At 40.8% G+C, this 10,404-nt stretch overlaps 1 long non-coding RNA gene across 3 annotated transcripts in view; it reads right to left on the bottom strand.

The window, feature by feature from the left end:
* Positions 1–1,011: 1,011 nt before the first annotated feature.
* Positions 1,012–10,404, bottom strand: part of LOC136020544 (uncharacterized) — a 58,437-nt gene continuing 49,044 nt past the window's right edge. For 2 of the 3 annotated variants that reach the window (XR_010615399.1, XR_010615401.1), the window contains exons 2-3: positions 2,843–2,930; positions 1,012–1,167 (exon numbers count right to left, since the gene is read on the bottom strand). This is a non-coding gene — a long non-coding RNA (uncharacterized LOC136020544). Of the gene's footprint in view, positions 1,168–2,842; positions 2,931–3,679; positions 4,035–10,404 lie in introns of those variants that run through there. The other variant, XR_010615400.1, reaches the window with a different exon arrangement.

The following is a 10,404-nucleotide window of genomic DNA, read 5'->3' as shown; positions in this document are numbered from 1 at the left end:
TAGGAGATGGGGAGAGAGGAAAGAATGCTGGGGGTGGGGAGAGATCTGCAATGATTGAAATTCCATCTAATAATAAGACAGAAAGCTCTGGTGCACGGTCCCAGCCTAAATTAAGCTCCTGAATTAGAAGCACTTTCCAAAATTCCTCTCTAGACAATTTAATTAGGCGACAGGTATTTCCGGAGTCACACAGTGCTTCCACTTGGCGGTAAATAAAGACTCCAAGAATTCGTACCCTAGAATCCAATGAAGGAAACAAAACAAAACCTTCAGCAGGAAACACAGCAGCCTGTTGTGAAACTGGTGGTTCTGGGCCTGCAGAGCTCTCCCTGCTTCACCCCCTGCCCAACTGGTAATGAATGGGGTACAAGCACCACCCCAATGAGGGGGCCAGGAGGTTAATCTCTAGCTCGGTGTCTGATAAAATCCATATCCAGGTGCTGAACTCCACAGGCTGTTCATAATTTTGGGACTTACTGTTACTTAGTGTCGGTGATGGATCTAGGCGTACAGGCTGCAGCCCCGGCACAGACGGCACGACCCATCTAAGTCATCTTTGCTCTTTTCGTATGCTGTTCACCCATGTCACCTCCCTGGTGCAGCGATTAAGGATGCAGGATCCCCAGCCCCCCACTGACAGTGCTGAGCATTGAGCAGAAGTGATGCTGCTGTGTTAGTGTGAAGGAGGGGAGAAAGAGGGACTCAAAACCTTTCTGAATCCCCAAACTGTCAAACCCTTTACTCCTTATTTATAATTCATAAATAATAATTAAAAACATAACAAATTTAATTATTTCATTTTATGGTGTAAATAACCTTTGTAACCCATGAAAGCAAGACTAGTACCCCTCCCTCCAAGACTATCCAAGTCTCCCTATCCAAGTCTATCCAGACTTTGCTATGCTGAAGGATGTGTATGGACACAAGAAAGGAGATGCACTGCTTTTACCTGAAAGGTATCACTGCTTTTATTTCAGACATAGCGACAAGTGTAACAACATAGGCCATGTACTGATAAGAAAAATGCGAATTTTCAGAATTCCCAGAAAATATTTCTTCCATCCACACTAATTTTCTTATTTTCTTTCTGCTGGCTGGTCTTGTACTAATTCTTCCTTAGTTCTGCTCTCAAACATTAGAAGCTGCTTTAACATCGTCTTGGAAACACTACAAGTGTGGAAAATATGCTTAAGATTTCTTTAGGGTGAAAAACCAAGAAATTAAAAACAAGGGTTATCAACAGAATGTCTGAGTCATAGGGACCCAACTCCCACGGAGTACAACATAACTGTGTAACAACATGTACTGTGTAACAACATGTAGTGACTACAGAAGTCCCTAATGGAGAGTAATGTCTTCACCAGTAACCTTTCCAGTAGCAAGGGTTGGATGGGCAGACACACAGAGCAACCTTAAATTCAATTTAAGCCCCCAGAATGAATGGAAATTTGGAAAATTCTTAAGGATTTTTAGTGTGAGAGTGCTTGTTTCTTCTGTGGGTGTTCTAACATTTAACAAACATGGTCTCTAGTAACTACCAACTATTGCCAGGAAGAATTGCCTAATGCTTCGGGAAATGGCATAGGTTTGCATTCTTTGAGCCAGGCATCCTGGCCTCTGGCCTTTCTTCTTGAGAGGGTGTCCGAGTGTCCAGGTTTGGAGGATGTTGGGGATAAAGCACTGATTTTTGCACCAGTCTGGAAGAGCACAGAGTATTTAAATTCATCCTTGTTTGTAGAGAAATTTGAAATTATTCAAATGTATCTGTGTTTCCATTTAACATACAATAGTGATTTCATTTAAATCTGAAGGGATTCTTCTACTTGCAAGAGTTATTACCCCATGTTAATTAAATATCCATTGATTTCTAAAACAAAGGAAAACACTCATGCTTATTGAGATTTTACTGTGATATTTAATGTAATGTGGATCTATTGTACGGTTTATCCTCTGTACCTCTGTATTTAATAAAGGACAGTTAAATACAGCAAAAGATCAATTAAGAAAAAGGTAATCAGATAGCAAAAGAATAATTGGAAATGTCAAAAAGGTGAATTGATGGTTGGATTACAATCAGACTGGACAAAGCTCTTGCCACTGAATTCAAAGACACTTTTGTCATTTAGTTCACGTGGAGCAGTTCCAGTTCTGCACCTCCATGCAGAAAACCACTCTGTGCTGGTAGTGGGATGTTGTGGGGACCCTGATAGATTGTGCTGATATGGAATGATGCTCATTTCAGTTGCTTACCGTGGTATAGTAGGCCCTTTGTGTGAGCTTACCTTGGCCCCTAGTGCTCCCAGTACTTTCTATGAGGCTAGCTCATCTAACATGGTAAGGGAGACTTTAGCCCAAGTCAGATAGCCAAGAACAAGTCACTGACTTATTGAACTTGATCTGCTTCTGTGTAGACCTTGACGTATGTAAGCTTTCTCTGAGGCTTTATTTTTACTAATATAAAATTGTGTGTCAATTTTAAAATCTCATTAGGAACATCAAGTCCTTTTCATGTGATAGACTTCTGCTTGTTTGTTTTTCTCTTTGGCCAATTCATAATTAGAAATACTAAAAAATAAATCTATTTTTAATCTAACTTGTTTTCAGCTTAGTCCACAAGGGAAACATTGAGGTCTCATGTATTTATACAGCTAAGACATTTTAAAGTAGTGTTTAGAAGAGTTACGAAGTCTGAGAATCTAGGCTGGAAAGCATTAGCCCCAAAAAACCTGTTTAATACAGACTTGATGATATGTGCTATAAAATAATTGCCTGGAAAAAAAAAAAAAAAAAAAGGAAGAAAAAGAGAAGGAAAAAGAACTGACCCCTCTCAGCTCTCACTTACCTGAATTACAGCTTCAGAATTCTTCCCCCATATTCACCATACATACACCTCTTCATCCAAGTGTTGGGTTTCCCATGGTGCTGCCAATCTGGAAAGTAAAAATGTAAAAGCATGTAAAAAACAATGAATCCTGCCCATTAATTGTTTATTTTTTCATTCGGCTCCCGCCTAGCACGACATCTCCCATCTGAGAAAGCCATTAGCGCTGGGAAGACAGGCACTGAGTAAGCATTTTGCTGGAAATGGGACATGTTTGCTTTTTTTGGAAGGTGAAAGTAGTGGAAGAAAAAGAATTCGATGATAGGGTGAGGCTGCAAAAAAAATGGGGATGGGAGATGGTTTTATAGAAGAGGAAGCATGTGTTTCTTACCATAAGGACTTCCGCTTGGATTTTCATGCATATACATGCCCCTGCATCTTAATAGCTGCTTTGAAATACCTCTGTCCTGATAATAATGCTGTGGATTCACAGCCTCTGAGCTTTTTACCATATGACTGTATGATATTGTGTTGCTAAATTTGGCTTTAATGTAAAGTTGAGACAAATAGTCCTGCACTAAACAGAAACCCCCAGTGTAGGCAGGTGGTGCACAGCCTGTCCTGCCTAGCTCTACAGAGACTTGTTCTTCCATGCCTTTCCCAGTATTTTGATCTTATTCTGAACCTCCAGTTCAGATTAGTCCAGAGCTACATCTTCTTAGACCTTGGTGATGCTGCAAAAGATGAAATAACATTGCAGACTTCATTCAGATAAATGTTTGATTTGCATGATCCTTACTCACACTTTTTGCTGGCATTTTGCTATGCAAATATTTGAGGCAATCAACTTTCACTTACACAGAACCTGGCAAGCGATGAACGTCAAGTGGCTGCGTTCAAAAGTCACTTCGGTTATCCTCCTTTTGGAAGAGTCTCAGGAGATGGGAGCCTGGAATAGTCAGTCTCAGGGAATAGATAGTCTCGGGAATAGATAGTCTCAGCCTGGAATAGTCTCAGGGCCTGGGCAAGGAGCATTTGGGAAGCTTTGCTCTTGTTTTTGTGTCCAGTCCAGTGGAAGGAAGCTCATGAGATTGTCTAGACTATGGACCAGCCACAAAGCGGGACTAATTCAGTGGGTGTCTTTCCCGACACATGACTATTTAACCTGTTCCTAACAGTCTCCAGCAGTGGATGTTCAGTGTCTAAGCATTTCCAGGCACTGCAGAGCAGGAGCGCGCTGTCCCTCCCGTGACCTCAGGTTGTGTACTCATGTGTCCAATTTTTTTGAGCTAGAAACAGACTTTAGGCACAGCCCTGGGGGAATGGGTGGAGTGTAAAATTCCTCAGCTCTGGAGGAGCACCGAGGTGACACTTTGTCTCAGTCTCTCTTTTAGTCACAATTCCACTAGGAGGTAAAAAATTTACTGTTGGCTTATAGTAACAGCAAAGCAGAATCCTTTCCACTGTGGCTGAGAACACACTGGTCAGGCAGCACGAAGGTGATCCAAGATTTTGTCGTACCCTGTGTGTTCCTCCTCTTATGCTCAGTTTCCATTCTGCACTTTTTAAAGGTTCAGGACTAGTTAGGACACAAGCAGATAAAAAGGACTTTCTGGCTCTCTGCTGTAGGCCGCTGTCCCAGACAGGCAATGAAAGAAAGTCAAATATGACCTTTGCACCCAGCCAGCAAATCTTGGGAGGGCTGATTTTCCTTTCGGATGCTTAAAATTTGAAACTCCTTTCACCTCTTTATCAGACTCTACTCTCTTAGTATCCCTACCCCTGGCGATTTTCTTCCTGACTTGCAAGATCTATAGCTGTCGCTTGCAAAGGAGAAATGAAGCTGTGCTATCCATGTGACCAAGTCATTAGCTAAATCAGACCATATTTTGAATACTGAACAGCATGTCCTCCCGGAGAATTGTTTGTAATCAGTCAATATTATTTATTTTTAAAAGAGCACAAGCTACCATTGAGTAAATTTGAATAAGAAATAAATTTGGAGAAATTCTAATCAGCCTGTGAACATCTTGCCAGCAAAGAGAAAAAGAAACAGGCTAATATAATCGATTAAATTATATGCGGCAAGTGCCTCTCTCTGCTCTTATCCTCTTCTCAGACCCTTCAGTATTTTGGTAGCATACCTCAAGTCTGATCTGAATCAAACTCTGTGATTCCAATCAGAGCTCTTTCTTTAATGGAGATTGCCAGTCATACTCCATTAAGTGATGGTTTTGCATTGTCCGCAAATGATCATTAAGGCAGCAGGCTGATAACATAAATCTTATTTTCGCTTGAAAACAAAGTCAGGTCTTTAGGTGCAATAGAGACTGATGTATTTGCTCTTTGCCTTGCTTTTTTTTTGGCTTCTCACCCCCCAGACAACAACACAGTTCTCAGGAAGGTGTTTACCACACACAGTAAGTCTCCAGTTTTCCACCTACTGAAGAAGTGCAAGTAACATCTGATCAGCTGTAGCTTCACATCCAGGGAAGACCCTGCTACGCAGGGAGATTCTTGAAGCTAATAACAGATGGGGGCTTCCATCTGAACTAGAATAGCACTAAAGGTTGGAAGACTTGTTGATCTCAGCATGGAACCTCCCACACTGCAAAGCATTCACCAAGATGCTCACAGACTGAAGTGTACGTGCCGGAGGCCTCATCCGCTGAAATAGCTTCCTGATCTTCCTATGCTTTTGAGCTCAGTGTAACTGCCAGGAATCCCCAGGAAGGAAGGAAGGAAGGAAGGAAAAAAGAATATCCTCTTGCTCCTCCGTATCCCCTCTTATTACAACTCAGCACTCTGATGCTCTAAGAAATGCTTGTCCCACAGCTAGAAGATATCAGGAGACAATCATGGCACTCATTCTCCTTTTTAGCTCTGCTAGATGAGGAGGTTCTGGAGCTTTCTGATTCCTGCCTCTAGCACCTGAAAGCTGAGATTTTCAATATAAGAGAGCCTGCCACTGCATCAATGAGCTAAACTATGGAAAAGCCTATGCTAGTGCAGCATGTCTGTACACATGCCACTTTCTTTGGTACATAGACCCTGAGGTCTCAGCGTGTGTGTGTAGAGTTTGTGTAACTGCATCTTGGGTGGGGGAGATATGAGGAACTGTACGGAGGACAAAGTTAAAAAGAAAATGTTGAAAGGAGTATGATGCTGGCATTTCTGACCGCAGCATCTGCACACAGAAGGCAGCAGCAATATTGCTATAAAGGAACAAAGCAACACCTGGCATGGCTTTTACACAGCCAGGAGGGAAACTGCCGGACAAAGTGAAGACAAGGGGGTGAATCTGGAATTTCAAATACAAGATGAGGGCAGATGGAGCGAACTGCAAATGCCTTTTTGCTTACTTCCTGCTGGCCATGGTGAGCAGGGAAGAGTGCAGGGCAGCTTCCTGTAACCTGCAGGGGTGGTTTGATTTGGTTCATTGAGCCAGCGAACCTCAGAAAGAGTGAATTATGGGCAGTTTTGTGTAAACCACTTCGGATGAAGGAGGAGGCAGTTGTGATTGATGCCAAGAACTTACTGAGCTGAGGTGAAAAGTGTTTACGTATTTCAATGTAGCGTGACATATAAGCCCTTCCAGTTACAAGGTACTACCTAGAATAACCCTAGCACAAGGGCTGCCTTTTCATAATGCTAACCTGTGATGATGAAGGTTTCAGCCTAATGTAATGTCTCTTGATTTTTTCATTCTCTTTCCCAGCAGGGCTCTTTTCCTCATTCTTGGAATGCAAAAATTGTGGTAAAAACCTATAGTCTGTCTTCACCTCAGTATAGACATGGTATCTACTGCAACAGACTGTTCAGCACAGCTTTTCCAAATCATGCTTCTTCCAAAACTACTGCATCTACTCCTAAGCACATTAACAGTCCCATCAGCTTGCATATCTGTGCTTCCCAGATCCCTCCCCAGTCACTCTGCAGTCGGGACAACACTCGGGTGTTCCCAATAGTGCTTTTCCACTGGGAAGGAAACTAACAGAGCTTGATGGACAAAAAACATGCTCAGAAAAGGAACCTGTCCTTTTTCTTACTGTGAAGACAAACAAGCTGTGGATTTGTTTAATCAGCATAAGACAAAAAGAGCTGACACTGAGACTTTGAATACCCAGATGAAGGGGCAGAGGGTACTAGTGCAAAGGAGGAACAGCTCATGGAAGCAGAGCTGTGAGCCACATTAACAGAGCATGCTACAATACACGCTTTCTTACTATCAGGTTACTATTTCCCAAATAGGATGTTTTCCTTCTAGCATGTTGTTTGAAGGCTAAAGACTGTAATATGGAAGGTTACAAAACAATAAAGAGAAAAATACAGAACTACCTATGGACATCCCTACTAGTTCTAGTTAACTATGACTAGAAAATGAATCCAGTGTGATCCAGGCTGAATTCTCAAATTCACAGACTTCTGTTAACACATAAGAGAACCAAATGTTTCAACATGATCTAGCAATGAGTCTGAAAGATGAAACTCAGCTTCAGCCTGGAGTGCAGAAGCCAGATTCCCTTTGATGCCAAGCCTCCCTGCAGATGCAGTTCCTAGCACCTCTATCTAAAACAACAGAATAATTTAGACAATGAGGTATTTCTCCCTCTTGAACAAGAACTGCTTTGTCTTTGATACAAATAGAGATTCGCTTCCTCAGGCATGCTGCATTTACACTCTTTATGGCAATAACTTTCACAAGACACTGATTCACAAGTCTTGGTGAGTGGTCTCCTAAATACATGCCTAATGCATCTGAGAATTCTAATTCTTCCATTAGTTTCCCAGTATAGGCTAGCGGAAGTGATGGTTATAAAGTAAGCAACCTGTTGTTCGACATATTTTCTGACAGGTAACATTTCTTACAACAGCTGGTGGATGTTTAAGTCTTTCTTTGAGTTATTATTAAAATACTAATATCTGACTAGTGATCTCACATATTACTTATTGCTCTGAAAGCATGTTGGTATTTCGCAGACATGCTGAAATATATTTGCCTATGTAGCAGTGGTAAACAACCTAAAGACTTCTTTTCTGTAAGCCTTTTGTTTCAAGTTTCTTCCACTTTCATTTTGCCACTCTATTGTTTGTTTGCTTTGTAGCTATAAATGCAGTTGGCATTAGCCAAGCTCTGCTATGGTGATGTACAGAACAATGAAGTCACATTGTTTCCTAGGAGGACTGAACCATCAGGCTGAAAGAAGCTTCATCATTGCTCATTTGAGGATGTTACTCCAGGGAAGGCAGTTCTAGTTCCCTAAGAAATTTGCTTCAGGGTAAGTAAACTGATAAACACAAATTGGGTTCCCATGTAACTCCAGGCTTTTTGTCTCTTATGCCTACCTCACTGATACTCAAGTATTAATTTTCACGGTGTTGACGGCCTGTCTGCTGCTCCTATCAGTCATGAGGACTCATGCCCCTGCACAAGCAATACTCTAAAACTGAACAAAGCCTTGGAGTAGACCATTAAAACATGGATTTTCAGTCCCCTACAAAGGCATCTATAGTAATCATGCACAAAATTAAGCATGTCATAAATTAAGATGGCTATTGGATATCAATGCCTTTCTTAAAAGTGTATTTGTCCCCAAAAGGGGAAAATCTACTTATTTGATCTCACATGATATTTCCATTGTGCTTTATAGAGCAGTAGTGGTGGAACTCATGCATATGATTAAAAACAGCTTCACTGGCAAGTAGTTAACATAAATACAGCATTTCTAAACCCAGAATTGTCTTTAGGGAAAGGGGGAAAAAAGCATTCTACCATGACAAGGTGAAAGAAGTTTTTCTTCATATTTGATCTAGAGATTTGGAATACATGAACATGTGAATGGAGGACAAGAGCCCCTCACAGGCTATTCAGAGCTAGAGGTCATGCCATATATTATTGGGAAGGTAATCTTTCCTAGAGATATAATATGGTTTTGAATTTGACCTATGACTTCTCAGTTGTTACCCATGACCCCAAACAATCCAACTTCAGCTTCTTGAAGGCTGTTAAGAGTTGAAGGTCATGCCATATGCTTCCACAATTCCAGGGTAAAGTGTTAGGCCAAATTATATGCCACTCAGAAAATCTGTAAAAAATGGGCTTGGGAACAAAGCATTTCTTTATGTTTCCCATCTAATAGGATATAATTTCAGATTAATCTGTGGTTGAGCAAGCCTCTAGCAGATTCTGCTTCCTTGTTTTCTGCTGAAGATGAGATGATAGTTACCTAACGAATGTTCAAATTTTAGTAAGTCAGTTTTTGGGGGTTTTTTTGGTTTTTTTTGTTTGTTTTTTTTTTTTTTTTATGAAGGAAAAGCTGTTACTGTGTTCTGTGCTTACACAAAGACCCAGGGATTTTTTATTTTTCATGTTACTTAAGAAAAAAGTGTGAGATTGGCTTTTTCCAAACTTTGACATCAGGTATCTAAACTGTAAACGTCTGAACAGCTCCAGTAAGTTCTCCTACAGACTATGGAAGATAGTCAACAGTTCTAAAGCACAATTCATCTCATCTTGATGTGTTTGACAGAAATTGGTCATTAATCATGATTTAGAAATCCCTACTTCTCTCCATTGACTCAACTATAAATGAATCATGGATGACTGGATCACACACAGTTGTCTTCACTAGAATTATCTGGAGTCAGGGGAGATGAATCCCTTGCTAGTTTTCTGAAGAGATCCGTGCCAAAGACAGATCTTTTTTCCAGAGGAAGCTAATCCAAAGCTTGATGAAATCCATGTCTACCTCAACTTCTGAGGGAAGTCGTGGACAGGAAGACTGTTAAATGCCCACTTTCCTTCTCTCCTCTGTTAACTGTAGATATTGTGATTCTTCTCAGCAACTCATTTGTAAAGACATGCTAGCCACTTCTCAGCATTTGCTGCCTTAGTGATCTGATAATTTATGTCATTTTCTTCCTAAAAACACTGAAGAATATCTGTCTGGAATGCTCACTGTAGATTACAGTAGTTGGCAATGGGAGTTTAAAGACTCGTTCTGAAGCCAACTGTTGCAAATCTGCATGCACTACATCTGAGTTTAGGCCACCAGTTGGGTCAGGTAAGAGCAGTACTGTGTCAAACTCCAGTTCCTTGTTGCTACTGTGAACCCAGAGTGATTCCATGAGCAGAGGATCTACTAGCAGTTACATTGGTGTGCCTCGGGGCCCAGGCTGGCATGTGTGCAATCATAAGTATTCGCTATTTTTCAAGTAAGTTTCAGGTACATTACTGGGAATGACTGAAGCACAAAAAATAACTAGGACCTTCGAAACAGACTTAACAATTTGATATTCAGTCAAACGAAAAGTTGGAAAACTAAAATGTCTTTTCTGAAAACAAAGGTCCCCTGAAGGTCTCAAAAATATGCACATTCAAAATTGCTAAGTTTTCAAAATCTTAAACATCACAGCTTTTGAATGTTGTTTTCTGTTCACTGGGATTTATCAAACTTATTTTGTTTCTTCACAATCTCCATTCACTTAACTTCTCTTATCCCACTTCCCAAAGGCCCAAATACTTAGTTTAATAAAAGCAATGATTACTTCCATCTATTTCTCCTCCAGGCAAGACCCTTCAA

The sequence above is a fragment of the Lathamus discolor genome, chromosome 11 (genome assembly GCF_037157495.1).
Source record: "Lathamus discolor isolate bLatDis1 chromosome 11, bLatDis1.hap1, whole genome shotgun sequence".
In the NCBI taxonomy this organism is placed as follows: Eukaryota; Metazoa; Chordata; class Aves; order Psittaciformes; family Psittacidae; genus Lathamus; species Lathamus discolor.
The sequence above is the reverse complement of the archived record's forward strand: the minus strand, read 5'-3'. Positions and strand labels throughout refer to the sequence as shown.